Source organism: Pongo pygmaeus, chromosome X (genome assembly GCF_028885625.2).
Source record: "Pongo pygmaeus isolate AG05252 chromosome X, NHGRI_mPonPyg2-v2.0_pri, whole genome shotgun sequence".
NCBI lineage: Eukaryota > Metazoa > Chordata > Mammalia > Primates > Hominidae > Pongo > Pongo pygmaeus.
This window is the reverse complement of record NC_072396.2, coordinates 19757941-19778147: the sequence shown is the minus strand read 5'-3', so window position 1 is coordinate 19778147 and position 20207 is coordinate 19757941.

The window sequence follows — 20207 nt, the reverse complement described above, 5'->3', positions numbered from 1 at the left end:
AAATAAATAAATAAAAAGATTAAAAAAAAAAAAAAAAGAAGGAACCAACCCAGCAGACACCTTGATCTTGGACTTCCAGCCTCCAGAACTATGAGAAAATAAATTTCTGTTGTTTAAGCCACCCAGTCTGTGGTATTTTGTTATGGTAGCCTTAGCAAATTAATACAGTATCTCATTGAGTTTTAATTTACATTTCCATAATAATTGATATTGAGGACATTTTCGTTGCTTATTTGCTATGTTTACGTTTTCTCTGATAAGGTACCTTTTCAAATTTTTTGCCAGCTTTTAAATTATATTGCTTGTCTTCTTATCGAGTTAGGAGAGTTTCTTCACGTTTTATATTCAAGTCCTTTGTCAGATATATGTCTTGCAAATATTTTCTCCCAGACTGTGGCTTGCCTTTTTATCTTTGTAGCTGACTGTTTTTTGAGACGGTGTCTCACTCTGTCACTTAGGCTGGAGTGCAGTGATGCAATCCTGGCCCACTCCAACCTCTGCCTCCCGGGTTCAAGTGATTCTCCTGCCTCAGCCTCTCAAGTAGCTTCGATTACAGGCGTGCACCACCATGCCCGGCTAATTTTTTGTATTTTTAGTAGCGACAGGGTTTCACCATGTTAGCCAAGCTGGTCTCGAACTCCTAACCCAGGTGATCCTCCTGCCTCAGCCTCCCAGAGTGCTGGGACTACAGGTGTGAGCCACCACGCCCGGCCATAGCTGACTTTTAAAGAATAGTTTTTCAATTTTATTGAGTCCAATTTATCAAAATATTTTGTGCTTTTAATATCCCATTAAGAAGTCTTTGGAGTCAGGCATGGTGGCATGTACCTGTAGTCTCTGCTACTCTAGAGGCTGAGGTGGTAGGATTACTTGCCCAGAAGTTTGAGTCCAGCCTGTGCGACATAGTAAGATCCCTTCTCTTAAATTTTAAAAAAGAGAAAAAAATCTTTTTTAACAAAAAGTCATTGCCTACAATTTTCCCTATTTTCTTCTAGAAGCATTACAATTTTAGCTCATTTTTTTACTTAAATTCTACATATGGTATGAGGTAAAAGTTGCAAGTTTTTTGTTACATATGGCTAATTGTTTCAGCACTATTCAGCACTATTTGTTGGAAATATTATTATTAGCTGACCTGGCACCTTTTTAAAAAAAAATCAGTTGATGTTTTATATGTGACTTTATTCTGGACTCTATTCTGGTTTTATTGATCTAAAAGTATGTATTTACCTTACCACATTGTCTTCCTTACTTTAGCTTTATAGTAAGTCTTGAAATCAGGTAATGTAGGTCTTCCAGCTTTGTTCTTTTTTCAAAATTGTTTTGGGTAGTCTAGGTCATTTGTGTTTCCATATGCACTTTAGAATCAGCTTGTCAACTTCTTCAAAAAAGCCTGCTGAGATTTTGATTGAGATTGTCCTGAATCTCTAAATGAATTTGGGAACAGGTGACATCTTAACAATACTGAGCCTTCTAATCCACGAACACAGTGTTTTCTCCTCATTCATTCAAGTCTTCTCTCAGAAATATTTTATAATTTTTACTGTACAAATCATGTATTTTGCCAAATTTATCCCTAAGTACTTCATATTTTTGATGCTATTACAAGTGGCATCTTTTAAATTTGTTTTTGATGGTTTGTGGCTAGTATATAGAAATAAAATTAGTTGACAATCATTTCTAGTTTGATTTTTTTGGTATATTCCCTAGGATTTCCTATACAGATGATTATATTGTCTGTTAATAAAGACAGTGTTATTTCTTCCTTTCCAATCTGTATGCCTTTAATTTCTTTTAATTGCTTTAAAGTATGGGTTAAGACATTCAGTACAATGTAGAATAGGAGTATTAAGAGTAGACATTTTTGCCTTATTTATAATCTTACAGGGAATGCATTCAGTGTTTCACCATAAAGTTAAAAATTGTAGGTTTTTGTAGATGTCCTTTATTGGGCTTAGTGTGTTGCACACTATTCCTAGTTTTTTTAGAGCTTTTATGCATGCAGGCTGAATTTTGTCAATTTTTTTTTTGCATCTATTGAGATAATATGGTTCTTCTTAATGTGTTAATACAGTAAATTACAATTGATTGGTTTTCAAATGTTAAACCAACATTTGCTTTCCTGTGATAAATCCCACTTAGTCATGCTGTATTATTCTTTTTACATATTGCTGGATTCAACTTGTTCAAATTTTAAGTTTTGTATCTATATTCATATGAGATATTGGTCTATAATTTTTTTTTTTTTTTGGTAATGATTTTGTCTACTTTGGGTATCAGAGTAATGCTGGCCTCATAGAATGAGTTAGAAAGCGTTTTTTCTGACTGGGCACAGTGGCTCATGCCTGTAATCCCAGCACTTTGGGAGGCGAGGGAGGGTGGATCACGAGGTCAGGAGATCGAGACCATCCTGGCTAACATGGGGAAACCCCGTCTCTACTAAAAATACAAAAATTAGCTGGGCGTGGTGGCACGCATCTCTAGTCCCAGCTACTCGGGAGGCTAAGGCAGGAGAATTGCTTGAACCTGGGAGGCGAAGGTTGCAGTGAGACAAGATGGCGCCACTGCACTACAGCCTGGGCGACAGAGCAAGACTCCGCCTCAAAAAAAAAAAAAAGTGTTTCATATTTTCTGGAATATTATGTGTAGAATTCCCCCATTGAGGGCATCTGGGCCTGGAGTTTTCTTTGTGGGAATGGTTTTAACCACAAATTTAATTAATTTAATAGATATAGGGAAACTCGGGCTATCTACTTCTTTAATGACGAAACTATCAAGGCTCACTAAAGAAATTTGCCCATTACATCTCAGTTGTCTAATTTATTGGTATAAAGTTGTTTTTGATATTCCATTATCAACTATTTAATGTCTATTGGTTCTATAGTGATTTTCCCTCTATTATTACTGGTTCTGATAGTTTGTTTTCTTTCCGTTTTCCTGATCAGCCTAACGATGGATTTATCAATTTGTTTTATTGTTTTCAAATAACAGCTTTTAGTTTCATAGATTTTTCAGTTTTATGTTTTCTGTCTCATTAGTTTCTGCCCTTTATTATTTCTTAAGGTAGAAACTTAAGCCATTTATGGGAAAATCTTTCTTTTCTAATATAAGCCTTCAATGCTAAATCATAAATTTTCCTACAAGAACTGCTTCACCTGTATGCCATAAACTTTGATACGTTATATTTTCATTTTCATTCAGTTCAAAATACTTTTTAATCTCCTTTGTTTTTTCCCCTCAGCCATTAGCTATATAAAAGTATATTGTTTAAGTATATTGTTTAATTTCTAAATATTTGGAGATTTTCTGGATATCTGCTATTGATGTCTAATTCCATTGTAGTCAGAGAACATACTTTGAATAATTTTAATTTTATTGAGACTTGTTTTATGGCCCTGTATTAATCATGTCTTTTTATTTTATATATATGTATTTATTTATTTATTTATTTTTATTTATTTATTTTTCTGAGACAGGATCTCACTCCGTTACCCAAGCTGGAGTACGGTAGCAGGATCTTGGCTCACTGCAGCCTTGACCTCCCTGGATCAACCACTCCTCCCACCTCAGCCTATGAGTAGCTGGGACTACAGGCGCAGGCCACCATGCTGGGCTAATTTTTTTTTTTTTTTTTTTTTTGTATTTTTTGGTAGAGATAGGCTTTCACCATGTTGCCCACCAGGCTGGTCTCGAACTCCTGAGCTCAAGCAGTCTGCCTGCCGCAGCCTCCCAAAGTGCTGGGATTACAGGCGTGAGCCACCACACCCAGCCTATTATGTATTTTCTGATGCACTGACATTTTAGGGCCTTGTTGACCCTAGAGGAGCCGCCAATCCCGGGGCTAGGTAGTTCCTAGAGATAGCAAACAACTCACTTGGGACTGTGCTTTTCATATGCAAACCAACCAATCCAGAGCCCATACCCAACCACCTCCATTATGGAGCTCTTACAATCCAGGCCACCCTACCCATCTGCCCTAACCATCCCAGGGCCAGGTACTAGGGACAGAAAAGTCCTATGGCCAGAGCAGGCTGAAATTATTTAAATTAGCCAGTTTTAAGCCTGCTTGCCCTGTCTCACCATTCCCACTCAAGGAAACCCACAATAAAGGCTCTTGCACACAGTTCCTACCTCTCCCTGAGCCTTCTGACTGACCCTGGTACTTCCCTGTGTAGTCCCCTGTGGCATGAATTGTCCCCTCCTCTTGGGATCTGTGAGTAGAACAAACTATATTTTCAATGGCAATTGTCTCTTGTTCTATTGGACTCACCATATTTGAATAATAATTAAACCTACATTTTAAAACAGGCCCAGAATAGGTTCCATCTTGCTAAAAGGTTCCATGTGTACTTGAAAATAATGTGTATTCTGCTGTTGTTGGGTAGAATGTTTTATAATGTCAACTAGGTCAAGCGGGTTGATAGTGTTGTTCAATTCTATATCCTTATTGATTTTATATGTCTACTAGTTCTATCAACTACTGAGGTAGGTATGTTGAAATCTCTGATCATAATTGTAGAATTTTCTATTTTTCCAGTTCTATAAGTTTTACCTCAAGTATTTTGCAGCTCTGTTATTAGGCATATAAACATCTAGGATTTTTATGTCCTTGTGATAAATAATGCTAAATAAATATTTAGGATTATGTCATCTTTAATCATTATGAAAAAACTCTATCTCTGGGAATGGTCTTTACTTTGAAATCAACTTTGATATTAATAAAGAAACTTTGGTGATTATTCTCTCTTTTCCCTTCCAGTGATTCTTTTTTTGTTTTGTTTTGTTTTTTGAGATGAAGTCTTGCTCTGTCGCCAGGCTGGAGTGCAGTGGCGCGATCTTGGCTCACTGCAACCTCCGCCTCCTGGGTTGAAGCAATTCTCCTGCCTCAGCCTCCCGAGTAGCTGGGACTACAGGCGCGTGCTACCACGCCCAGCTAATTTTTGTATTTTTAGTAGAGACGGGGTTTCACCATGTTGGCCAGGATGGTCTCGAACTCCTGACCTCAGGTGATCCACCTGCCTCGGCTTCCCAAAGTGCTGGATTACAGGCGTGAGCCACCGCGCCCGGCCCAATGATTCTTTCTCTAGACTTGGGTAGTCCCTTTATACATATGCACACGTAAGTACTTAGCTGAAGATTTGAGAGGAACTCTCTGCAAATCTCTGGAGCCCCCTCTCCGTATAGCTTTCTCTTTTATGGTACTTCCATTCTATCTACCTTGGCTACTCTGCATTCTGAATTCTGTCTCCTCAAATCAGGGAGACTGTCACACAGGACTGGCTACATAATTACAAAGCCTAATGCGAGATAAAATGCAAGGCCTTTGTTCATAAATTACTAAGAATTCCAAGACAGTAACAGCCGAGCATTAAACCAAGCTTGGGGCCCTTCTGAACATAGGAACCTGTTGTCTGCACAGGTTGCACACTGTATTAGTCCATTCTCACACTGCTATGAAGAAATACCTGAGACTGGGTAATTTATAAGGGAAAGAGGTTTAATTGATTTACAGTTCCACATTGCTAAGGAAGCCTCAGGAAACTTACAATCACAGTGGAAAGCAAAGGAGAAGCAGGCACTTTTTTTTCACGGGGTGGCAGATGGAGTGAGTACAAGCAGGGGAAACACCAGATGCTTATGAAACCATCAGATCTTGTGAGAACTCACTCACTATCACGAGAACAGCATGGGGGAAACTGCCCCCATGATCCAGTTTCCTCCACCTGGTCCCACCCTTGACATATGGGGATTATGAGGATTACAATTCCAGGTGAGATTTGGGTGGGGACACAGAGCCAAACCATATCACACACCTATGCAGCTGGCCTTGCCATTGAGTTTTGCTGGGTTCCCCCATCCTAATGAAGAAACACATTATTAAAATCGACTGTGAACTTGCACTGTGGTTGATAATAACACAAAAAACACTGTGGTTTGTGATAATAAACACAAAAATAGTTCCTCCCCTTGAGGAATTTACAAGACCACTGAGGAGACAAGATATTCTAGTAAAAAGTTAAAAAGCAACATCAGGTAGTATGATATTAATGACCAATTCAGTGGTGAAGTGGGTGGTTTAACAAGGTTTCAAGATGTAGGACCTGAGTGGGACTCTGAAGGAAGAATAGGATTTAGGACGGCTTAGAGATGGTGGGAAATTCAAGGCAGAAGTGAAGATAAAACCTCATAAGAAAGTAATATTTATCCTGGATGATGTGTCAGACGTATCAGCCATCTCATTTAGTACTTAAAATAGGGTATTAAACTATCAAAATAGAGGTAGGTACTAATATTCTCATTTTTAAGATAGGAAAATCAATATTAAGAAAGATTGAGAGACCTGCTCAAGCTCACATGGATCACATAGCTAATAAGTGGCCAAACAGGGAGTGAGAATGAACTTAATTTATGCTTTTTCCACTTTGCCGCTCTACTAGGAATAATAACATGAACAAAATTTGGAGGTGAGAATTGGAAAATCACTCTGAAGTCATTAAGTAGACAGGGTTAGCTGGACCAAAGAGCAAGTATAGAAAAGTCGTAGAAGATAAAGTTTATAAAACTTTGGATCAGATTATAAAAAGCTTCCAATAATAGGCTTAAAGTTTAGACTTTCTTTTATGGATAAGGGCATGTCAAATGATATAATGGACTTGCAAAGGCATGTAGAGTGATATAATGGACTTCAGAGACTCAGAAGGGGGAGGGTGGGGGTGAGGGATAAAAAACTACATATTGGGTACAATGTACACTATTCAGATGATGGGTACAAAATCTCAGACTTCACCACTATACAATTTATCCACGTAACCAAAAACCACTTGTACCCCCAAAAGCTATTGAAATAAAAATACATCTTTTTTTCTTTTCTTTTCTTTTCTTTTTTTTTTTTTTTTTGAGACAGAGTCTCGCTCTGTCACCCAGACTGGAGTGCAGTGGCAACATCTTGTCTCACTGCAACCTCTGCCTCCCAGGTTCAAATGATTCTCATGCCTCAGCCTCCCAAGTAGCTGGGATTACAGGCACACACCACCTGCCTGGCTAATTTTTGTATTTTTAGTAGAGATGGGGTTTTGCCATGTTGGCCAGGCTGGTCTCAAACTCCTGACCTCAAGTGATCTGCCCACCTTGGCCTCCCAAAGTGCTGGGATTACAAGTGTGAGTGACTGTGCCCAGCCAGAAACAAAAAGATATCTTTTTTAAAAAAGCAAAGGACTTTGGAGAGGTCAATTTAAGACTGGGCCCTCTAAATGGGCACTTGTGAAGAAGGTGGCTCGTGTGGTCTCCTGGGCATTAATTTTATTGGAGAGGATTCTCTTGGTTAGGGAAACCAGTTATACTGAGCTTTCGTCACTTGAAGAATAGGTCAAAATGGGCATGAGTGTGTGTAAGGGCAGCTTCCCCTCAAATGTTATTCGCTTAAATATGTACCCTGCTCAGGATCTTAATATTAATAAAATTGATCAGAATCAGTCATGAGAGTGTGATATCTTTCCATTCTAGAATATAAGTATTTCTAGGTGGTTTCTCATGGCTACAGGTGATGCTATAATAGTTTATTGGTAATAATTGGTCTTTAAACAATTAGAAAATATTCAGTGTTATCACATTGATTTTAAATATTTTTATTGCCTTATTAAATTATGCTTTTTATTTAAGAGAGAAAAATGCTAAATGGAGTTCATTACGCTGAAAGATAAGAATGTTAGTGAGTAACATAAAAACACTTAAGATAAAACTCACTGGTAAATGTAAGTCCACAGTCAAATTCAGAATACTCTAACAATGCAATGGTGGTGTATAAATTATTTAAAGCTTTAGTATGAGTGTTAAAGGTGAAAACTATTAAAAATAATAACTATAATAATTTGTTAAGTGATATGCAACATAGAAAGATGTAAATAGTGGTATCAAAAATTCAAAATGTGGGTGAAGGGAATGGGAGTGGAGTAAAAGTATAAAGTTGGGTTTTTTTTGCAATCAAAGTTAAGTTGTTATCAGCTTAAAATAACCTGTTATAACTATATTTTTTGTAAGTCTTATGACAACCACAAACCAAAAACCTATAGTAGATACACGAAAAACAGAAAGCAAAGAATCAAAACATATCACTAGAGAAAAATCGCAATCACAAAGGAAGACAGTAAGAAAGGAAGAAAGGAACAAAGCCACAAAAGAACTAGAAAAAAAAATAAACAAAATGGCAATAGTAAGGCCTTACCTAGCAGTAATAACCTTGAATGTAAATGGGTTAAATAGCTGAATGGATTAAAACAAAACAAAACAGGCCCAATTATATGCTGTCTAAAAGAAACTCACTTCACCTGTAAGGATACACATAGACAAAAAAAGATACTTCATGCAAATGAAAACCAAAAAAGAACAGGAGTAGCTATACTTAGATAAAATAGATCTTAAGTCAAAAACTAAAAAGAGACAAAAGAGGTCATTATATAATGATGAAGGAGTTAATTCAGCAACAAGATATAACAGTTGTAAATATACATGCATGGAACATCAGAGCACCTAAATATATAAAGCAAATAGATCTGGAGAAGTAGAGGACAAAAGAATAATAGAAAACCTACATTTATTTTTTTCTTTTCCTGCACACTTCATTTTTCTCCCCCAAATAGCAAGTTCTGTTTTATAGATTATTCTTGTTCTATTCTTCATTTTGGCTTTATAAAATGAACATCTGGGATTTTCCTGGATTGTTATATTCTTGAAATAAAAATGTATTAAAAAGATTCATTGTGGCTCCAAGGATAATTTATTATTTTGTTTGGTGTGCTTTCAAGTTGATGGAACACTTACCATTGTCACATGTAAATTTAGGATTTCAATCCTGATTTAAGCCCTTCTACTGGCAAATATAATCTTGTTGACATGAAATTCATCAAACATTTATATAGAAATGCTTTATTATGTTAAACTGGATGCACATTACTGTCATTTTCAAGGTGAACTATTAGTCCACCTAGAAATGAAAATTCCTTAAAAGTTCCATCTACCATTAAAATGCCTGAAATGGTCACTCTTGAAAGGGCCTGATAAGAAATGTCACAGAATTACATTTGGTTCCTAGGATTACCTAGTATTTTATGGAAAAGTGTAATTCTTCTATGTTAAGTCTCACACAGGGCCTGTTATACAGCAGGACCCAAATATTAATTCCCACCTTTTCCCCTGCGGGTGTAAAAGATCCACTTTAAGGTCCAAATGTGTCATAGCAGGTCATATTTGGGGTAATTGTTTTCTGATTGAAAAAATGAGATATAACTTACATATAATAAAATGCATAGTTTGTAACTATGCAGTTACATGATTTTTTTTTTTTTTTTTTTTTTTTTACAATTGTATTCACCACTCAGCACAAGACATAGAAAATTTTGGCCAGGCGAGATGGCTCATGCCTGTAATCCCAGAACTTTGGGAGGCTGAGGTGAGTGAATCACCTGAGGTCAGGAGTTCAAGACCAGCCTGGCCAACATGGCGAAACCCCATCTCTACTAAAAAATACAAAAATTGGGCATGGTGGCAGGTACCTGTAATCCCAGCTACTCAGGAGGCTGAGGCAGGAGAATCGCTTGAACCCAGGAGGTGGAGGTTGCAGTGAGCCAAGATTGCACTACTGCACTCCAGTCTGGGCAACAAGAGTGAAATTCCATCTCAAAAAAAAGATATAGGAAATTTCTCTCATCTTTCTTACTTCTATCAGCATAGCATGGTTTTGTCTGTTCTAGGATTTCATATAAATATTATTGTACAATATGTATTCTTGTGTCCAGGTTTTTTGTTTTTGGTTTTTACTCAGCATAATGTAAGATTCATCCATGCTATGGATGAGAGTAGAATTTAATTGTATGGATGTGTCAATTTGTTTATCCATTCTCCTGTTGACAGTTGATGTTTCCGGCTTTGGGCTAGTATGAATAAAGCTGCTATGATCACTCTTGCACAAATCTTTCTGGGGGCATATTTTTGTTTCTCTTGAGTAAACACCTTGTAGTGGAATTGATGGGTCAGAAGATAGATATGTATTAAACTTTATTGAAAGTGCAAAACAGTTTTCCAAAGTGGTCGTATCTTTCTACACCCCCACTAGCAGCTATGAGAATTCCACTTTCTATATGGGCTTGCCAACACTCAGCATTGTCACTTGTTTTGATTTTAGCCATTCTAGTGGGTTCTTAGCAAGTTTTGACACCAAGGATATCTAAGTCAATGTGCAGTAGAGTAAGCAAAAATATGTTTTCCAGCTGGCATTTGAGTTTCTCTAAAAGAGGGAACTGTCTTTGAGAAAGGCCTTTGATAAGCTGCTTTATGCTACTTTGTTTGGTGGAACACCTATTGTCACAAGTAAATTTAGAATTTCAATCCCAATTTAAGCCCTTCAACTAATATATAAATATAGACAGGGAAGCCTGGAAGCCTGTCTATACTCCCTGAATAGACAGGGAAGCCCTTATACCATAGGTTGGAATGAAGCACTAAAGAGATGGTAAATCAGGCCAGGGGCGGTGGCTCATGTCTGTAATCCCAGCACTTTGGGAGGCTGAGGTGGGTGGATCACATGGTCAGGAGAGAGGGACCATCCTGGCCAACATGGTGAAACCCTGTTTCTACTGAAATACAAAAAATTAGCCGGGCATGGTGGCACGCGCCTGTAATCCCAGCTACTCTGGAGGCTGAGGCAGGGGAATTGCTTGAACCTGGAAGGTAGAAGTTGCAATGAGCTGAGATCACGCCACTGCACTCCAGCCTGGCGACGGAGCAAGACTCCGCCTCAGAAAAAAAAAAAAAAAAAGAGGCGGTAGATCACCTTGCATAAGAAAGGGACAAGCAGGAATGTAATGAGGACATGGAAGAGAAAAAAAGAGAAAGAGTCAGGAAATATGATAGAGACTGGAGTCCTGGGCAGTAGAAATGGCCGAGGGAACTTTTTAGGCACAAGGAAATTTATTACATTTAAAATGATCTCCTACATGATGATTCAATATGATTGCCTCTAGCTAGATCTAGCCAGGTGCCTCAGGATATTTGTTCTGGGGTGTGGGATGGAGAACAGGAGAAGGGCCTGAGTCCCCTGTTTAGGCCATTCTCAAAGTAAAGATGAAGGAAAAAAAGCTCTAAGAGACTAAGCAGAGAATTCAACCAAAGGTGGAAATCAGCATTAAAGGAAATTGAAAGGATTTTCAAGAGATTCCAGAAACACTGGGATTTCCCAAGGGGTGTAGAGCTTTCATATGAACTTTTGTAAATTTTAAGGGACAAGAGTGACATTAGCTGACGGCCAAAAGTAGAGTGACCATATACCCTGGCATAGCTAGGACTTACCTGGCCCAAAGTGATCAGTAATAGTGTTACCTTTCACTCTTAAAGGTGTCCTAGTTTGGATAATAAATTAATATGATCACTCTCATCCAGTGATCTCCACTTTGACCACATATTTGAATTAACTGGGGACCTTTAAAAATCCTGATGCCTGCATTTTACCTCCAGAGATTCTGATTCATTCGTCTGCTGCATTGGCTCTGGGAATCATAAAAGCTCCCAAGCAACTCTAATAAGACACCAAGATTGAGAATCGCTGCTTTAGCTATAAGCCACCGAAATAAGGGTCTATAGAGTAGAAACTGTACTTTTGGGAAAGCCAATCAAATGTGGGCTATCATCAAGAGACATTTGTTTCCAGTAAAGGTTATAGTAATATCTTCAACTTTTGGATCTGAAGGAAAGCAATACTGCAAAATTCAACCTTATATTCCAGGCAAATATTTAAATACCAAATACTCTTCATAAAAACAACAGATGAGCTAGAATATTTTGTATAGTATGGCATTTTCATTGAAACTATGGAGTTAGAAATTCTGCTTATGAGTTTTTAGTAGAGGCATTGGTGTAGCAATACTAAAATGTCCATCCTATACAAATTTCTCCTTTATTTGGCAAAGCAAAGCTACAATGCATGTAGACCAACCTTTTATTTTTGACACATTCTTGATATTACCAATCTGAATTCATGTGTACCTGTATCTTTATTAGGGACATCATAAAGGGATTTGAGCGGAATGGCTAAGGTTCACATTGTTAAAGGCCTCCTGTTTTTGCTACATAGAGGATGTCTATTCACTTGTCTTGTTGATTGTAAACTAAACTACATCAGGGAGATTCTGACAGAATTCTCTGACTCCACTTCAATGTTCACATGCTATGTCCTGCCTATTTTTCCCATAACTAGGGTCAATTAATTGCCCCTTCTTTCTTCCTTCTTTTTTTTTTTTTTTTTTTTTTTTTATAAGAGATCTTACTCTGTCACCCAGGCTGGAACGCAGTGGCACAATCACAGCTCAATGGGGCCTTGACCTCCCGGGCTCAAGCAATCCTCCCAACTCAGCCTACTGAGTGGCTGTGACTACAGGCACATGCCACCACACCTGGCTAATTTTTGTGATTGTATTTATTTATTTTAAGACAGCGTTTCGCTCTGTCACCCAGGCTAGAGTGCAGTGGCATGATCTCGGCTCACTGCAACCTCCAACTCCCGTGTTCAAGCAGTTCTCCTGCCTCAGCCTCCCAAGTAGCTGGGATTATAGATGCCTGACACCACCTCCAGCTAATTTTTGTATTTTTAGTAGAGACGGGGTTTCACCATCTTGGCCAGGCTGGTCTCGAACTCCTGACCTCAAGTGATCTGCCTGCCTCGGCCTCCCAAAGTGCTGGGATTATAGGTGTGAGCTACCGTGCCTGGCCTAATTTTTGTATTTTTAGTAGAGACGGGGTTTTGCCATGTTGCCCAGGCTGGTCTTATAAGTGCTGGGATTACAGCTGTGTGCCACTGCGTCCAGCAGACCCTTCTTTAATAGACCAGCTTGTTGTCCCTGCCAATTCTCATATTGACAGGAGAGATTCCAGCAAGTGTAGCCTAGCTCTCTGAGACTTAACATCAAGTAAACATTGCTGCTAGTTTAGCCTCAACTTTGTGTCCTGGTAATTGGGCTTTTGCCTGCATCCAAACGTGCTCCAGCCCCACGCATTCCCGGTAGTTGTGGAGGCTGGATCCTCAGCCTCCACATGCTCATCTTGTATAATATCTCAATCATTCTAAGATGCAAGCCTACCTCCAGGACTATGATTGACTTCAGCCCAGTGAGTGGGTCCCCTCCCAGCCAGATGCCTGCCACTTAGGTTCCTCTGTCACTCTAGGCTAAGCCTCCTGACCACATTACCAGAAGGCCATCCCTGAAGCTGGGGCTGACCCGGCAATGCCCAACATAACACAATAGCCAGGCTTGGCCTGATACCCTGGACCAGCTCCCATGTCCTGCCTTCAGGTATCCCCTGAGCCATGAGTGACTGTGTCCAGAGAAAAGACACCATCCATCTTTGCACCAAAACTGCTGCTTCTCTTTTACTCCTCACCCCTGTCTCCCCTGCCCCTTTATTCCCTCTCTTGGCTGCTGCTGCCCCCGTCTCCTGATACACCAGCATACTCAAACACCATTAGGGACCTGGCATCTGGCCAGTCCAACTACTTAGGACCAAACACTCTGTAAATACTTAAGGTGATAAATGGCCAACAAAAGAAACAAGACTGGAAACAAAGACTGTTTCTTGCAAAAGCCCATTTCTGAAATAAAAAACACCAACATGTATTATGATCTTAAGAAGTAAAACATCTTCATTGTAGAGAGGACAGAAAGTATAGAAACACCAGAGATGATCACTATCACTGTATTTGGTATATTAGGGACATACCCTTGAATTCTTTTTTCTCTTTTATACACCTACACGTTACACATAAAGTTACATATATACTGGAATCACACTGTACATAATGCATATAATTTATTTTTAACTCAATACTATATCTTAAATCTTTTCACCAAATTCTTTTAAAACATAATTTTAACAGCTAGATATATCCCATATTATGGACATATGTTACAATTTGTTTAATTGATTATTTTTAGATGGGTTTTTAGTTTTTGATATAGAGGATGCTATGATGATATCATACAGAATGATGCACAAAAGTGTATATCTTCCTGTGCCTTGCTGATGATTTTATCAGAATACATTTCAAGAAGTGGGATTTCTGGGTTAAAGGTGATGCATATTTTTAAGGCTTTTGATACATTATTGCCAAGTAACAGAAAGGCCATTCCAGTTCTCACCAGAAGTATCTGGGGCTCATTTTGTGTTCTTACTACCACTGGATATTATTATTTTAAAAATATGAGTTCTTTTCTGAGGTGCATACTTCTAAACACATGTGTCAGCTAAAAGAAATATATTGTTATGAAACAACAGTGATAAATATGAAAGAAAAAAACAAATTCTTGAGTATTCACTGCATTTCAATTGCATTCTTTTATGCCTGTGGCCAGTTCTTCCAAGGACTTAAATTGGGAATCTGGTTAAATTAGATACGTTTCTTGGATGCAAAATAACTTGATTATATTTATAGGTCTATTTTGAGAAGTAAATCATCAAATTCCATCAATACAGATCTAAATCGGTTGGTGAAGTTGACAATGACTTCACCCATTTTTGTGACTTTTCCTGATCTTATTGCTCTCAGAATTTGATTTTTAAAAATACAATTAGATGGTAGCCTGTCTCCAAGTTCACTGGAGACCTGGAATCCACTTTCAAAGACTTTTCACTTACTAAAAAATGTGGTCATCTTGCGCTTCATTTTGACTGGCGGAAGAATCTTGGCTAGCCACCGCAAGAAATATTCACATTGTGGAAAGGATCTGGAAGAGGAAAGGAAAAGAAGTTATGGTTAATCATGGGGCACATGAGTCAGCTTCACTTTAAGGATTTACTCTGAAGTGGAGAATTCAAAAAACATGGGAAGCCCTAGGGATGAGGAAGGAGAAAGCTATTAGTCGTCGGAATAATTTTCTTCAAAGAAAATAATTCCTTTCTACGTGAACTGCCCTAAAAAACCATCTGAATGTTGAAATTAGCATGCATTTGAGAATGCTCTTTTCACCCCAGATGCTCTGGCTAGATAGATACAAAATAGGTGTGCATTTGGAACAGCTTGGAGAGCTTCAGAATTTGATATTCAGACAGACCACAGAAAAATGACTCAGTTGCAATATGTCAATATTTCTCCTGAGATTATGGAAGTTCTCTAGGAGGGAATGTTTTGTTTTCATTTAATACCGCATACGAGTATGTTAGTGGTTGGGGCATTAAGATGGGAATTAGGATTTCTTTTTCTAGTTTGTCATTAGCTTCCTTGGTGGCCTTGGGCAGCTAATTTTTGCTTTTCCCCAACTTCTATAAAATGCTAAAACAAAAATAATTAAGAATGCCAAGAAGATATTTAAGAATACTTTGGCCGGGCATGGTGGCTCACGCCTGTAATCCCAGCACTTTGGGAGGCCGAGGTAGGCGGATCACGAAGTCACAAGTTCAAGACCAGCCTGGCCAATATGGTGAAACCCCATCTCTACTAAAAATACAAAAATTAGCCAGGTGTGGTGGCATGCACCTGTAGTCCCAGCTACTTGGGAGGCTGAGGCAGAAGAATAGCTTGAACTCAGGAGGTGGAGGTTGCAGTGAGCCGATATCATACCACTGCACTCCAGCCTGGGCAACAGAGTGAGACTCCATAAAAAAAAAAAAAAGAATACTGGCAGGACATGTACAATGCCCCCAAATAGTTTAAAATTCACATATTGAAAACATCTGATGATTGACTCTCAAAATGAGAAAAATAATTCTGCTTTTATATTTGAACAAGCTTTATTCTATACCCTGGATAAAGCAGTCTAATACCATTTCTTAAGACTATAAAAGCTACTGCATTTATTGAATGGTTTTCTGACATCTATTTTTAAAATATGACAAGTACTCTTCTTGGCAAGCCCTCAGCAGTGTCCCCGGAAAATGGTCTGCCAGAGTAATTTGAGAGTAAATATTTTGAGGTATTATCATCCCCAGAAGGTTTTTATTAACTAGGTGTTCATATACAGTGCTATTTTAAGGCCATCTAAATGTTGCTTTAGACTTGATAATTAGGACCCAATTATAATGCTGCAGTAGGGGTAGAACCAAAATTTGCCTCACAGGGAAATGAGGCCATAGCATGTTTTCTCCATGTGGTTTGTGTAAAAAGGGACATGATTTGACTCTAAGTAGAATCTAACAGTTCTGCAGAAACAGCATTAATGATAGGCTAGGCATTGGGTTAGTTGCTTCCCATTATCTCATGTAATATGTACAATACCCTGCAAGGTAGGTGCTGTTATTCCCATTTGATACATCAAGAAACTGATGCCACAAAGAAAGTAATTGATTCAAAGTCCCCTAAGTGCATGCTCTTGTGTCCCATGCCGCCTCCCCAGTATGCTATGATATATACTGATGCATACACAGTCCTCTGTATCACAGTGAACTAACTGTTCTGCTTTTAAAGCTGGAAGTGTTATTCTTCCGCTGTCGATGTACACTCATCGTTGCCAATGACATGAGCCAATTCCTGAGAGTGAGCAAAACCTACCAGTGTGATTATTGAGTGGGTTATTTCCTAGTAGGCCCTGTGATCGACAGAATAATGCCCCTCCAAAGATGCCCATGTTCCCATCCCGGGAATCTGTGAATATGTTATGTTACACGGCCAAAGGGAATTAAGGTTGCTAATTGGCTGACTTTAAAAATGGGAAGATTATTCTGGATTATCCAGGTGGGTCCAATGGTATCACAAAGGTCCTAAAATGTGGAGAGAGTCAGTAGAGGTCAGAATGATGCAATGTGAGAAGGACGCAGATGGCTGTAGCCAGCTTTGAGGATGGAGGGAGGAGCCATGAGCCAAGGAATGCTGGCAGCCCATACCAGTTGGAAAATCAAGGAAAGGGATTCTTCCCTGGATCCTTCAGAAGAAACACAGCCTTCCCAACACCTTGATTTTAACCCAGAGAGACCCACTTCAAATCTCTGACTTTCAGAACTGTAAGATAATTAAATTTGTTTGTTTTAAGCCACTAAAATGGTAATTTGTCATAATCTGTTAACAAAAGTGATAGGAAACTAACACAATGCATTTAATTGATAGTTTACTATCAGGGGTCAGCAAACAATGGTCTGCAAATCTGGCCTGCCACCTGTTTTCGTAAATAAAGTTTTATTGGAACACAGTCGTGCCCATTTGTTCATATATATTGTGCATGGCTGCTACAATGGCAGAGTTGAATAGCAATGGCTGAGACCATTGGGCCTGCAAAGCCTGAAATATTCTGGTCTAGTTTTTACAGAAACAGTTTGCTGACCCTGATTTAGAGTTCAGCTACAAATACAGTTCTACAGATGCAGATTCAATGTAAAAATGTACGGAATTTGAGAAAAACAAATCCTCCTGATTTTTTTGTTGTTGTTAGCCTAAGTTTTCTCTTGAACAGAGAGTGTAGCAAAATCCTGGTTAATAGAAGGTTCTGATCAGTTTCATGACAGTTAGTTGAAATTCCAGTGTGTATCGTACCATAGATAGGCCAAACTGCATGAATGTGAAGGAATAAGAAATCGTGTGATAGAGGATATTTATGCTGTTGGGGCAGGTAACAAGTTAGTTATAATTCTTATCCCTCCCCTCAAAAAAAAATAACCAATGACAGAGTAATTTCCAGCTTAAAAAAAAAAAAGAAGGTTGTTTTTGCATTCTTCTCCCAAGTCCCTCCTTCCTGCTCTCAGCTGGGGAACTCCTCAGATTGGCAGCGTGTGCAGACCAAGAGGGCCTGCGTCAGCCAGCTACTCCCAATTAGGCTCAGCCGGGCCACTTCCTATTTGGGTCAACTCCCTTCTGAAATGGGCGACAGGAGTAGACATTGCCGGAATAGGGTTGTCCACTTCAACTTGATTATATAGTGGCATTTCCATCCACACTTGACAGTTCTCTAGTCCTTACTAATATTGTAGAATATTATTTTGGAGTGTTTCATTTCTAGGCCCCTTTTTAGCATCTTTGACCATGGGCTCCAACTTTTGTTCTAAATGCTTTTAAAACTGTTTTCTTAAAATGTTTAAGCTTTTGATTACAAAAAAAGTCAAACATTTATCAAAGTAGACAGAATAGTATAACAAACCCCCTTGGATCTTTCATACGATTCAACAACTAACGACTCACAGCCAATCTTGTTTCACCCTCTACAGCCACCTACTTCATCTTTGCCTACATTTTTTTGAAGCAGATCTCAACTGTAACATGGTTTCATCCATAGCTATTCCAATGTGTATCTTAAAAAGATAAGGACTCTTTTCTAAGTAGATAATCATAATACCAGTATTACTTCCTTAAAATGCTTAACACTAATTTCTTATCAAATGTCAGTCAGTGTGCAAGGAAATCGGTTTGTTTGGTTTTTTTGTTTTGTTTTTGTTTTTTTGAGACAGGGTCTCACTGTCACCCAGGCTGGAGTGCAGGGGCGTGATCTCAGCTCACTGCAACCTCCATCTCCTGGGTTCAAGCAATTCTCCTGCCTCGGCCTCCCAAGTATCTGGGATTAGAGGTGCACACCACCATACCGGCTAATTTTTTGTATTTTTAGTAGAGATGGGGTTTCACCATGTTGGCCAGGCTGGTCTTGAACTCCTGACCTCAAGTGATCCACCCGCCTCAGCCTTCCAAAGTGCTGGGATTACAGGCATGAGCCACCGCGCCTGGCCATCATTTTTTAAGTTAACTTGCCCTCAAATATTTTGAGTGGTTTATGATGTTCATTCTCTCCCCAAGGCGTCCCACAAGGAAAGTGGCAAATATCAAAGTCACACACATTCCCACCATCCTCCACGCCAGTCTCCCCTTCACACACCTTCCTTTGCTTCTTGCAAATCCTCCTGTATCCCAAACACCCAGCTCACCTTCCTCACTACCCATCGGAATTAGGAGCCCCATGGGGGTAAAGAAGGTGGGAGTGGGGGGATGTGGCAATTGTACCTTCTTGTATGCAGGTCAAATATTGAGGATCCCTTTCACTTCCTTCTTGACTTTCCTCATCTCATACCCTCCTGGGTTTTATGGCATCTTGGTAGAATTGCTCCCACTCACACATTCGCTTCTCATAAAACTTAAAAACATATTTCCAACATTTTGGATAGTTCCTTCCTAAAGATCAATGACACACTGTCACTTGCTCAAACAAAGGTGTGAACAAGGGTGTATGAGGTGAGACTTGGTCTATCGCTCGGGTTTCTGAGGGGAGTAACAGACTTGCTTTCAGCATTTGAAAAATGTGCATGGTGAATCTGGAAAACAATGATTTTCTCACAAATGGAAGCAATAATGACTCAATTTTCCTTTTCTGGTGTGTTCAGTCTCCCTTGCTAAAGAGAGCCTGTTCTTTCCATTCAGGCCAGCCTAGGTCTGTCCTGCTTTTACAGGGCTGGGGATGGAGTTGATATGGTGGTGAGTGGGGGGGCAGGAAAGGCGTGTGTGTATGTGTGTGTGTGTTTGTGTGTGTGTGTGTGTGTGTGAGAGAGAGAGAGAGCTAGCTAGCACAGGGGAGTGTTTCTGACACTTGTTTGAAGCTTTGCTTTAAGCTAGTCACATTCATCTTTTTTTAAAAAAAACAGCTTTGACATACAATTCACTTAAAATTCACCCATTTAAAGTATATACAATTCAATGGTGTTTTTGTTTGTTTTGAGACAGGGTCTCACTCTGTCACCTAGGCCGGAGTGCAGTGGCACAATCATAGCTCATTGTAGCCTCAAACTCCTGGGTTCAATTGATACTGCCATCTCAGCCTCCTGAGTGTCTGGGACTACAGGTACATGCCACCGCATCCAGCTAATTTTTGTATTTGTTGTAGAGACAGGGTCTCACATTGTTGCCCAGGCTGGTCTCAAACTCCTAGGCTCAAGCGACCACCCTGCCTCGGCCTCCCATAGTGCTGTGATTACAGCCATGAGCCATTGTCCCCAGCCACAATTCAATGTTTTTTAGGATAGTCACAGAGTTGTGCGACCATCACTACAATTTAATAACATTTTCATACCTCCAAAAGAAACCCCGTACCCTTTAGCAGTCACTCCCCACCCTTCTCCCCCAGCTCTAGACAACCACGAATCTACTTTTATTTCTATAGATTTGCCCATTCTAGACGTCTCATGATTGGTGATTTTTCCCTCCATGATTCAACTTTCAGGTGCTCTTTGGAAATCGGGGACTAAAACTTTCCATTCATGGCTGA